Source organism: Zeus faber (assembly GCF_960531495.2).
Source record: "Zeus faber genome assembly, chromosome: 9".
Lineage (NCBI taxonomy): Eukaryota > Metazoa > Chordata > Actinopteri > Zeiformes > Zeidae > Zeus > Zeus faber.
The window spans coordinates 3765290-3779064 of NC_137197.1; positions in this window are offsets into that span (position 1 = coordinate 3765290).

The window sequence follows — 13775 nt, forward strand, 5'->3', positions numbered from 1 at the left end:
AATGTCTCCCCCCGGCGTGCTGTCGGAGAGTAAACACGGCGACGGGCGCACGCCGCCGGACGGGAGATAACGGGCGCAGGCAAACACGCTGCCCGTCGCAGGATAGCGGCGCCGCCTCAGCGGGCGCGGCGGCTCCCCGCGGCCCCCCTCCCTCCCGCCGCCGCAGCGCCGGCCCCCCTCGGCTCGCCCTCGCCGTGACCTTTCGCAGCCCGGCGCTCCGCTTGTTAGCGCCGCGGCGGCAGAACCGGGGGGGGGTCATTGGCCGCCCCTCCCGGTGGCGTGCCGGCGGCCCTCGTCCCCGTCGCGCGGCGGAGGAGATTCGTCTGCAAATTAAAGTCGTGCCTTGAAAAATTTTTTCGCACGTCGCTCGCTGTGCATTTTTGCTCCGTTATCCGCAGAAAAGAGCTCATCGTCACATGCGGAGGTTTGTCGCCAAAACTGTCGACGGTGTAACATTGTCGATTGGAAGGAGCAGTAATGAATGTTATTCCTTCTTCTCTGATCATTAAAATACAGATGTTTTTCAACCCGGGTCTCATTAAAACGCTGCTTTTCCCTCATTTCTAACCTGCTGAACGTTGAGAAACTTAACACTCCGCCGCAGCTTCCCGCTGTGCTTTTTTGTTTTTTTTGAATCCTGACCCTCGTGTGTTGTCACTGGGACTCAGCCCAAGGGATCACAGTCTGTTTTGGGCCGATCCAGTGCTGAGAGGAGGGCTTCGGACGAGCGCCGTACGTCGTCCCGGTGGGAAAGTCGCTTCAGCCGCCAACACCGTCGAACCTCCTTTTTGAAAGATACAAATGTTTGCAGATCAGGTTTTTCAGGGATCCGTCGACCACCGGGATGTATCGATTGATGAGACTAGAGACAGGAAGTTGAGCCGCTTCAATTATTTCTCTCGGGAGTGAAGGCCAACCGACCCGCGAGGTGGTGCAGCACGGTGTAGTTCTGCAACGCTGCCGCCACCCTGGAGAGGAGGCTCTCGTCTTCGGCCCGTTTGCCCTGGAGGCGGAGTGGTCGTCGGGAGCACCGACTGGAACCACACCTTCCTGGGATGTCAGCGGCGCCGCTGAGGGTCCGGGGCTGAAGAGCCGACCAGACTTCCCGTTTGGGGAGCATGACCCGAGCAGCCGGGGAGGGAACAGTGGACCGGTGAAACGCTGATGCATCATCATCACTTTGCACGACGAGAGAATAAAACATTCCTGGTTGAGCCTTTAAATGGTTGTTCATTTGAGTCATTATGTCCCTCTGCCTGTGCGCGTACACGTTATGTATTGTTCAGCCACTTTGCCACGACCGCCAAGGGCAACTCAATAAAAGCACAATGCGCATGTAAAAAGAAATGGTTCTTTGGGGGGCTCCTCCGCGGAGCCACATCTCCGTTCTTCCGTGACGTCGCCAGCGTCTCGGGTGGCGATTCCCGCGCTCGGCTCCGGTCCCGAGGTCCTGGCTTTGCGCTTTGTTGTTTCTCCTTCTCGCTCGAGGTTCCCGGCTGTAGAAATGCAGCCGTGTCACAGAGGACGTCCGGGGCTCCTCGGCCCCCACCCGGTCCCTCGTTACGGTCACGCTCGCACGGTGGAAGGAGCTTCATAGAAATGCGGATGAATCCCAGGTGCATGCAGGTTGTGTGCAGGCTTGGTCACCGTGTGAACCGACACGACTGACTCATGACTCCGTGTTTCCAGGATCGATTCCTGGTGCCCCCCCCCCCCCCCAACCCCCCCCCAGAAAAAGATGAATTAAAAAAGACAGTTTGTGCAATTTTTTCTCATGCGTGTCATGCTTCCCCAATTTCTGCTGTGATGCACTGTTTACCTCCTCAGGGTGTTGCGGATACGCTCGCTTGCATCTGTGGGGTTTTGTCCGTGTGATAACAATTTCAAGCCGCACAGCTGACACAGAGTCTTAGGCAGATTAAACACAACACGGCCGACAATGTCTTCTCCACAGCAGATGCTGCGGGAGCTGGCAGACATAAATCTCTCATGCAAATCACCTCGGTAAACGTTATTTTAAAAAGCCATTTCTGGTTTGGCTGAGGCGCGGCGGCGGACCCCGCGTGGCCGCTCCGGGAAACCGACGCTCGGCTGCGTGGCGGCCGGGCCGTTACGAGTGCCAGGGAGCAAAGTCAACACGTGACGGGTGATAAAGTTTATTGGGTGTGTTAAATCCCCGGGGAGGAGCCGGTAATTTAAATTTTTTTAATTTTAATTTTAATTTGTAAGGCCTGGCAGAAAAAATGCATTTTCATGACATAATTATACTGAAAGAGGAAATAAGAATTAAAATCCGTATTTAATCAACTTGTGCCGTTCGTGCTCTAATACAAGTCACTTTCCCAGAATCCATCACTGGAGTGTGGCGGTATTAACAACTAATGAACTCAAACCCAAGTGCAAACAATCTCTTCATTTGGTAGAGAATGGTATTCTTATTTATCGTTTTCTGTTCAGTAACTGAGTCACGCGTCCTAATTAATTGGGCCGCGCAGAATCGTGACCATTCCCGAGTCATCAGTGCGTAAAACAAAATATTGAACCATGCGTTGAGTGACACTCCCCCTTTTTTTTTTTTGCATGGACGCCTTTCTGTTGAACAAACCATTGAGGATGCGACACAATGAGCAGGAACAAAACATCAAGATAGAGCGGGATGTTTTTCATCATTTAGAAATGCTGCAACACGTTGAAAAATCAGTCAAAGCTGTTTGTGCTGTACAGCCACTGAGATGCACGGTGGTACTGTGGTTCACACGTTCATGCAATTACTGTACCAAGTCCCATAGCGTTCCTTTTTCCCCATATGATGAAGTAGACGGGTCAGAATTTTCCATCCATCACTTCTGGGTTCACCGGCGTGAGGGACGGATGGATGGAAGCTTTTCACGCCGCAACCTCTCCGCCGCACTTTCTGTTTGTCGATGGTTTGCTAACAAATCCCCTCTTATTTCCAACAAGAAGCTAAATTAAAATGTTGCAGCGAGCTAAAACAGCACTGGGCTCATTCCAAACAGCTCTTGGCACGGCCTGATGCGTCCATTGTTCACAGCCCAAATTAAAGTTGCAACTGATTATTTATTCACGTTCCTGTCACTTTGCCTGTTGGTTTGCCACCAAACTCCTCGAGTCAAGGCACGCGCTGTACTCGCGGCGTTTGTACCTGCCAAGTTGTCACAAAGGAAAAATCTTGATTAATAACGCCTCCAACGGCAGAAAAATGCAAACTTAAGGATAAAAAGTTTTTCAAAATCAGCAATCGGGAAAACGGAATGGAAGCTGAACGACGGGAGAGAGACTCGCCAACACCTTAAACTCTCCTCTCCTCTCTTCGGTAAAAACCTCCGAATGCAAAGTCCAACGACACATTCACCGGAGAAGCCGGAGAGGAATTAGCAGGGGAAAAAAACAATAAAAAAACATCGATTTAAAAACACAGCAAAGCGCAACCCGGCAGTGAGGGAAGAGGGGCGGGCGGTCCCCTAAAACAGCTGCTACAGGTGCAGATAAGTGGTCGACTAATTGGTGATACCTGGAGATTGATGAATTTGGGGGGAAAAAACAAGAATTGCAGAAAGCGGGAGAGCTTAACGCTAATGACTTCCCTTCCACGTAATCCCCACAGCCGCTGTCCGGGCGCTGCTGGGGAATAAAGACCTGCAGGGGAGTAAAACATACAATTATTAGAATGCCAAGTGGCTTCAGTGCCATATCGTCAGATCCATACCTTGCACACAAGAATGCACATGTTTGGTACAAATATCATAAATGAACACGTACCCTCCACATATACCACATGAGAACATACACGACCAGCCACAACATTTAAACACTGAGAGGTGGAGTTAATAACATTGATCATCTGGTTCCAATGGCACCTGTCAAGGGGTGGAATATATTATTATTATATATATACTGTTATATATTATTATATATATATACAGTTTATATATATATATATATATATATATATATATATATATATATATATATATATATATACACACACACACACACATACACACACACACACACACACACACACACACACACTCTGTTATATTATTATTATATGAGGCAGCAAGTGAACAGTCAGTTGTTGAAGTGGACAAGGAGCACATTGTGATGCTGGACGACTGGGTCAGAGCATCTCCACCAGCACAGGTCTTGTGGCTGTTCCCGCTCTGCAGTGGTTACTACCAAAAGTGTCCAAGGAAGGACGAGCGGTGAACTGGCCACAGGGTCATGGGTGGCAAGGCTCATTGAAGCACGTGGGGAGTGAAGTCTAGTCCTTCTGGTTGGATCCCACAGTAGAACGACTGTAGAACAAAGTGTTGAAACAGTGAATGTTGCTATGATAGAAAGGTGTAGAACACACAGTGCCCTCACAGTGGCCATGCTGACACCTGTCCACCCCTGAAAGAACTTACAATGGACACGTGAGCGTCACCACTGGACCGTGGAGCAATGGAAGAAGGTGGAGGTCTGATGAATCACCCTTTCTTCTACATCGAGTGGATGGGTGGGGTTAGGGTCTGATCTCATGGAGCATCTGTGGGATGTGCTGGAACAACAAGCCTGATCCACGGGGGCCCCACCTCCAACTTGCAGGACTTAAAGGATCTGCTGCCAACGTCTTGGTGCCAGATACCACAGGACACCTTCAGAGTCTGGTGGAGTCCCTGCCTCCACGGGTCACAGCTGTTTTGGGGGCACGAGGGGGAGCTACACAGTATTAGTGATTATTAGAGGTGGTTGTAATGTTGTGGCTGGTCAGTGTATATTAAGTACTAAGATATTATATTTTTGCATGGGTACAATTACAGGAAACCTTGACAAGTGGAGACCGGCTTTTCAATCGCACGTAAATATGAAACAACTATTTATGAACTGTGCCCTTTATGTCTTTTCAGAGTTCTAACAAAGGTGTTAAAGATGTTTTTGAAAGAGCAGGGACTCTATTTTCACCTTCCAGCCCTAAAATCCTCCACTGCCCCCTGCAGTGGGTGTCCAGCTTCACACCCATTGGTCAAACTGACACTGACTCACTGACAGTCTAAACATAAAGTCTCCCTGTTGTGCAAACACAGGAAACTTGACCTTCAGAGCCAGTTCTTGTTCTTAGATGGATTGGATAAGTGATAAACTATTTTGAAACAGGATTTTTCACCTCAGTGAAAATGTTTCTTTCATAACAAAACACACATTTCAGCCAAAGCGATTCTCTCACTAATTGATCAACGAGAATCTGCAGCGGAGCGGTAAGTTTCCCAATAGCAAAGCGTTTGGCAGGTTTGTAGCTGTGAACAGTTAGAAATAATTGAAACTGACATTTTAATCAGACAGGTGGAAAAAACGGTGAAACAGTCGCCCAAGTCGAGGAAGATTGAAAATTCAACATTTCTAACTAATTCATAGAGAAACCAAACTTTCAGTTCGACTCCTTGGGAAAGGGCGAGATACCGCAGAGGCTGGCGTGACACGCTGACAGGTGAAGCGGTTACTTGTTCGCCAGCCTCTTTCCTTTTTTTCCCACTTATTCATCTTGTTTTCGGCACACATCCTCCTCTTCTTTGTACAGCGGTAAAATGAGAAGAACAATCTCACCATTAAAATCTGGTGTTATGCATTCCCGCTGCCCGGCAATTACATCCCTGCTAAACGTCCTGCTGCTTTGAACGGTGGCACAGCCATCAGGACTCCTCTGTTGTTTTTTTTTCATTTTTCACTTTACTTGTCTATTCTTGGGGTAAAAAAAAAAAAAAAAAAAAAAAATCAGGTTGAAGAATGTTTCCGGTGGGGATACCCGGTGAGGACTTCATCCTTTCTTTGCATTTCCGCATCACACCGAGGGCAAGATCAGATCTGAGGATATAAATGACACGGCCGTCATCCCTACGCCGAGGAAGTGGCATTGTGCCACCTGCGCCGTCCCTCGAGAACTATTATAATCTTTAAGAGCCGAGAATCCCATTACCTGTCGCCGATTTTTTTTCTTCCCCCTCATAATTGCTGGAGCCTCCCCTTCGGGGGGCGGTGGGGGTGAAGGGCGTTAGATATGCAGATAGCGGACTATCATCGGTATAGAAATAAAACCAGGGGACATCTATTTTAGGTTGTCATTCCTACAACAAGCACCGGCCTTCAGCCATCGCGGGAAAGGTCCTGCGCGCGACGACACAGTTTAATGGGGACGCCAGACCTGGGAGTGCTGGTGGGAGAGAGAGGGAGGGAGGGAGAGAGGGAGAGAAACCGAATTGTACCATCAGCGTTAACGGCGGCGCCGCATCCGCCCTTTGAGGAGCGGCATCAAGGCCCCGACCTTCAGCGAGCGGGCCAGGCTGCAGCGGCCGCCGCCGCCGCCGCCGCCGCCGCCGCCGCCGCCGCAGCTCCTGGGTCACCGGGTTCAGACCGCCAGCCCGTTCCGAAACCCAGCGGTTTTCGTCGGAACGAGAGAGCGGCTTTACACCTCCGTCGACCCAATTACAAGGTGTCAAAGTCCCCGGGTCTTATCTGGCTTGTAATTATACAGTTGTCAGCGAAAATGGTCCCAAATCTCCCTCCTTTCCCCCCCGACTGGATGGGATTTCTCTAGTGGAAATAAGTTTGGGGCGAATGTGATTGACGTGCTCGGACGTTTCCATGAATGTGTAACGAGGCCGCGGTGTGAATTACTGCACAATGCACAAATGTTCTCCCGGAAAATGAGTTATTATATATTATATCATATATGCATAGCTCTCTCCACCGACAGTTCTCCGAAAAAAAACCCCAATTGACTTCAGATGCTATCAAGCAGATAAATATCATGATGTGATTGTTGTCGGCTCCGTTTCCCTCCCCCGCTTTGCAAACTTAGCTCTTAGAAGTTGTTTATCTTCTTCTTGTTTATTCCCTTTCTCTTCCTCTCCGTCTGTTTGGCGAGCTTTCATCCCGGCGTTCCTGAGCCGCGCTTTGCTGATTTGACTGATGCCGGCGGAACGTCTCCGTACAGGTAGACTCTTAGATGAGGATCTGTCTGTTTGTTTGTCTGTGATGTCATCTCCGCCGCCGAGCCGTGATTTTTGCCTTTTTTTCTAAACGGTGCCGAGCCCCTGCTTTAATGAACTGTTTACCTTGTGTCTGCTTACGGTTTGATGTTCCTCACGGAGAGACGGCGAGCGAGACGGAGTGAACTTCAAGCCGTGACATTCCGTTTTTGTCTCACTTCCGCTCGGCAGGACTCATTTTTTTGCGAGCAGGACGCCGACGGAATGAGTTGGGGTTCGCGATAAAACTGCAAAGGATGGAATAATGCCATCAACGGAAGAGGAAAGGGACGTGAATTAGCGTCAACAACAATTACCTCTGGGTGACTGGCCCAGTGTTGCCGTATTTTTCTCTTCCTGTTTTGTCACTTTTCTGTTCATTTTGTTAATTGTGTTTCCTGCCCTGGGCGCATTTGCAGTGTGCCATGCTGGCATTCAATAGAGGGGGCGTGGCTTAGCTGTCAGGCATCGTTTTTGCTGCCCCCTGATTGGCTGCTGCAGGAAAAAAGCCTTTTGGGCTGCTTGGCAACACGAGCCAAACGAACAGAGCACAGGAAAAAAAAGTGTTAGCGGGAGAAGAGTATTATTAATACAATGTCTGGGATTAATGTGAAGCAGGTGGTGTTTTGGAGTTAAAAATGGAAGTAAACAGCCTGGAGGCTCATCTTTCAAACAATTTACAGCTTATTCAGAAGGATAAACCACAAACCGTAAAGGCCGAGACGTGGTTCTGTGTAAACAACGCTGGTGTGTCCTCTGGGGAGTCTACGGCGGCGGTGAGCTGCTCATGGTTCTGCACTGACTGCAGACGCCGCCAGAAGCTGCTGGCAGCGCCGCCCTCTTTTACTATTATTGCTCATCTTATTACTATGATTGCACATGTTATTGCCATTATTGCACATCTTACTACCATTATTGTACATCTTATTATAATTATTGAACATCATATTACTATTATTGCACATCTTATTACTACAATTGAACATCTTACTACCATTATTGTACATCATATTACTATTATTGCACATCTTATTGCTATTATTGCAGATTGTATTACTATTACTATTATTGCACATCTTATTTCTATAATTGCACATCATATTACTATTATTGCAAATATTATTGCTATTATTACACATCGTCTTACTATTATTGCACATCTTATTACTATAATTGAACATCTTACTACCATTATTGTACATCATATTACTATTATTGCACATTGTATTACTATTACTATTATTGCACATCTTATTTCTATTATTGCACATCGTATCACTATTATTGCACATGTTATTACTTTAATTGTACATCATATTTCTATTATTGCACATGTTATTACTGTTATTGCACATCTTATTACTATTATTGCACATCTTATTACTGTTATTGCACATCTTATTACTATTATAGCACATCGTATCACTGTTATTGCACATGTTATTGCTGTTATTGCACATCTTATTACTATTATTGCACATCGTATCACTGTTATTGCACATGTTATTGCTGTTATTGCACATCTTATTACTATTATTGTACATCTTATTATTATTGCACATCATATTACTATTATTCCACATCTTACTACTATTATTGTACATATTATTTATGTTATTGCACATTGTATCACTATTATTGCAAATATTATTACTATTATTACACATCGTCTTACTATTATTGCACATCTTATTACTATAATTGAACATCTTACTACCATTATTGTACATCATATTACTATTATTGCACATTGTATTACTATTACTATTATTGCACATCTTATTTCTATTATTGCACATCGTATCACTATTATTGCACATGGTTTTACTGTTATTGTACATCATATTACTATTATTGCACATCTTATTACTATTATTGCACATCTTATTACTGTTATTGTACATCATATTACTATTATTGCACATATTCTATTATTGCACATCGTATCACTATTATTGCACATGTTATTGCTGTTATTGCACATCTTATTATTATTGCACATCATATTACTATAATTGCACATCTTATTACTATTATTCCACATCTTACTACTATTATTGTACATATTATTTATATTATTGCACATTGTATCACTATTATTGCACATATAATTACTATAATTGCACATCTTACTACTATTATTGCACATCTTATTACTGTTATTGCACATCTTATTACTGTTATTGTACATCATATTACTATTATTGCACATATTCTATTATTGCACATCGTATCACTATTATTGCACATGTTATTGCTGTTATTGCACATCTTATTATTATTGCACATCATATTACTATAATTGCACATCTTATTACTATTATTCCACATCTTACTACTATTATTGTACATATTATTTATATTATTGCACATTGTATCACTATTATTGCACATATAATTACTATAATTGCACATCTTACTACTATTATTGCACATCTTATTACTGTTATTGCACATCTTACATTTACATTTACATTTACATTTAGTCATTTAGCAGACGCTTTTATCCAAAGCGACTTACAAGGGAGAATAACATTCAGCTACATTGCGACAGAGATTAGTGTAACAACAACATTGGTGTAACAATAAATACTGCAAGGTGGTGCAAAGTAAGATTAGGACAGGAGGTACTCACTGAAGAGCTGGGTCTTCAGGTGCTTCTTAAAGACAGAGAGGGAGGTCCCCGCTCTGGTCATTTTTGGCAGCTCGTTCCATCAACGTGGAACTACAAATGAGAATAGCCTGGATTGCCGTGGCTGTACGGCCGGCAGAGCCAGGCGACGCTCATTTGACAAAGGCAGCATCCGGGGGGCAACATGTGCTCTTACAAGAGCATTTAAGTAGGCGGGAGCATTCCCAGCAATCACTCTGTAGGCCAGCATGAGAGACTTGAACTTGATGCGGGCGGCTACAGGTAACCAGTGGAGCTCGATGAGCAGCGGAGTGACATGTGCCCTCTTTGGCTGGTTGAACACCAGTCGCGCCGCCGCATTCTGTATCATCTGAAGTGGCTTCACCGCACAGGCCGGCAAGCCTGTTAAGAGGGCATTGCAGTAGTCGAGACGGGACATCACCAAGGTTTGTACCAGCAGTTGAGTGGCATATTGGGTCAGGTACGGCCTGACTTTTCGGATGTTGAGTAGTGCGAAGCGGCAGGACCGGGAGACTGCGGCAACATGGTCCGAGAATGTCAGTTGGTCATCAATAATGACACCAAGATTCCTTGCAGCCTTGGTAGGAACAAGAGATAGAGAGTCGATTTTAATATCAATGTTGTGATAAATACCTTGTTTGGCCGGGAAGACCAGCAGTTCCGTTTTCGCCAGATTTAGTTGAAGATGATAATCCTTCATCCATGTGGATATGTCAGCGAGACAATCCGAGATCCGCGTCGAGATAGTAGGGTCGTCTGGCGGGAAGGACAGATAGAGTTGAGTATCATCCGCATAGCAGTGATATGAAAAGCCATGTGAGCGGATGATCGGGCCCAGTGAGGTGGTGTATATGGCAAAGAGGAGGGGTCCTAGCACCGAGCCTTGGGGCACCCCTGTGGTGAGGTTGTGAGGCACAGACAGCTGGCCTCGCCATGTCACACTGAACGAGCGCCCAGTAAGGTAAGATTCGAACCAGGAAAGTGCACTGCCCGTTATGCCCATGCTTGAGAGTATGGACAGGAGTATGCAATGATTGACAGTGTCAAAAGCAGCTGATAATGATTGCACATCTTACTACTTTTATTGTACATCTTTTTGTTTTACCAACATTTTGCCATGTTACTCATCCCAGTTTTCGAGCCACACACACACACCAAATTTAATAATAATAATAATAATAATAATAATAATAATAATAATAATAATAATAATAATAATAAATATAGCTGCAGTCAGCAATACACAGGGTCCAGCTTATTCATTAATTTATATATAAAAAATATATCCTGTATAAATACATTTCAGTTGAATAGATTACTTGTCTATATTGTAATGCAGACATTTATGTGACATGTATTTAATTTGGAATGATTCTGGAATAATTTGTTATTATCCCAAACACTTTCTGCCTTTTTATAAAGTTTATAAAGTTTGACGATGAGATCACAACATCGAGGTTAACATTTTGACATTGATGTTTTTCTCATTTTCTTTCATACTTTTCATATGGGGACATTGTGTGAAATGTCCTCGGAGCAAAGGCAGAGAGCGATCGCGTGAAAAATAGCCCGAAATAAAAGTAAACTGTAAATAACTTGTTTATAACGATTTGTTTTTCCAACCCATAAAAATGAGTGACACCACTTTCCTAAATGTTGCCGTCATGGTATTTTTAGTGGATTTTTTTGTACATTTCCAGGCAGTGCTGTCACTTACGTGCTGTTTTTAAGTTCAATTAACATTTGTTTTTTGGAGTGAACTTTATTCTTTATTTTTTTTGACATTCCAGGCTCTTGACCCAGAGCGGAATAAACAAGTTGTGCTGTGCGACTGTCATGGCAGCGAATCCAAACTTTTTAACTTTCTTTTTTCTTGAGGGGGAGGTTGACGGCGTTCAGATGATTTGATGCGAGGGAGCGGCTGGAGCAGGGTTTGATCAGGTTCATGTCATGCTTTGGTTAATCACTCCCTGAGTAAACACCAAAACATCTTTTACCCATAATGGTCCAAGTGACAGTTAATGGCGTCTTATCAGTATCAATCACGTCTTTACTGCCAAACAATCAAACCTCCATCGTGACTATGAACACAGGGGGAGAGTCGGTGTCGCCCCGTCGGGCTCGATGCAGGATTGATTTCACCTTCAGCTCGTCCTCCCGGTGGATCCTCCTGGTCGCTGGTGGTTGACTCTGAGACTCGGTGCCAGGGCTGCAGAGCAGATGTGCCTCCTAAGTGGAATCCTCCCGAGCAGCTGCACTGGAAAGCTTCACTGACCAAACACAGACTGACGACCGGCAGCAAAGCAGCTGCCGGTCGTCGTCTCCTCCTCCTCCTCCTCCTCCTCTTCTTCTTCTTCTTCTTCTTCTTCTTCTTCTTCTTCTTCTTCTTCTTCTTCTTCTTCTCCTTCTTCTTCTCCTCCTCCTTCTTCACCTTCTTCTTCTTCTCCTTCTTCTTCCTCATCCTCGCCAGTGCTGCAGCAGGAGGGCGGAGGGAATTCAAACCAATGAATTAGTGACTCTCCTCTATCTTATAGTTTTGCGAAATAATTGTGAGTGACAATCAATGCTTTGCAGGAAACCTGATCTCTGCTGGCCAGACGGCTTTGTGATTAAAGTTCAGCTTTTAAAGGCCGTGACCCAAACCCTGTTCATATATACAGTGTACAGCTCTGACCGCTCCTCAGGTCGGTGTTCCTGACGAGGCGTCATTCAAAGCAGCGACAGCGCTCAGGAGGCGGAGCTCGGCGTTTCCTGCACCTGACGCACATTCATGGTTTTGATCCCGACCCGACGTCCAGCGCTCATGACCGGCGGGGCTTCAAAGAGATTTTTATTTTGGGTGTACATCACGCTGAACTGAGATTTTAGAAGCAATGAACGGAGGGAGATGGCCGCGTCAACACTTTGGGACTAAAATGAGATAAGATGAGAAAAAATATTTAAACTTTATTCGACCCAAAGGGAAGTGCCGCGCCAACAGTGGAACAACAAAATACGCAGGTGGAAAATCTGAATCTGTATAAAGTACATTTTCACAAACAAGGAATATGTCGTGGACGATTGGCATGAAAAGATTTGCAGTACGAAGAAACAAAACAAGAGCCAAATAAATAGAGCGACATTTTCAAAGGACACAGCCAAATAAAAAAATATATATATATACATCCAAATATACAAAATATATAGTCCATACAAAAAAGCACTTCTACTGTATGCACAGGATAAGTTATGTTAAAGGTGCCATTCCTAATATGTTTATAGCTTTAAGAAGGTGCATTAGAAACATGTAGTTTATGCGCATTTTATGCAAATACTAAAACAAAAAAAAGAAAGGTAATAAAAATGATGAAAGTGGCTATTATAATGTTTTTACTGCGTTCATATAATGCATGCCCTGGGGGTATTACACTAAAGCGTGTAAACATGAGAGCAACAGATAAATAAATGCATGCAACAGCATGATTATTGACCCATCAATATACTTTCATCCCAAATCTGTCAAAAGCTTCGCCAAACAAATCCTGAAACACTGGAGTAGGATCGGCCGCCATGAGGGCGCATTAATATGCTCTATTGACATTCATGCAGACGATCTGAGACGTGCCACGCCGGGCGCAGCACTGGATTCAACTCATTTGCCTTCGCTGCAACGTCCAAAAACAGAAATATAAAAAAAAACAAAAAAACCTGACAAATGATCTCAGCTGAGCGTCTGCCTCGCCATTAAAGGAGCGGGTTTTAAGGTACGTCCTTTTCACAGTCGACGTCCTGCTAAAACCAGGGACCGGACATAAACAAGACATTTTCTTTCTTTCTTTCTTTCTTTGAATTTAAAGGACCGGGCCGATCAATCAGAGTGAATATCATTAAGACGAGGCCGGGCCCCGCTGACCTTTTCACGTTGCATTACAGCGTGGGGATGTGGAGAAGGTCAGCCCACGTCCCCCCGTCTCCGAGGGGAGTCACGACACGTCGCTCGCAGAGGTGACGGGACTCACACTGCACACAGTCAATTATTTAAGGGCTTTCTGCTTTGTTATCCATCCAGTCGTCAGGGTGAGAGTGTTTCCCCTTGTTTCTGTGTAATTTTTCCT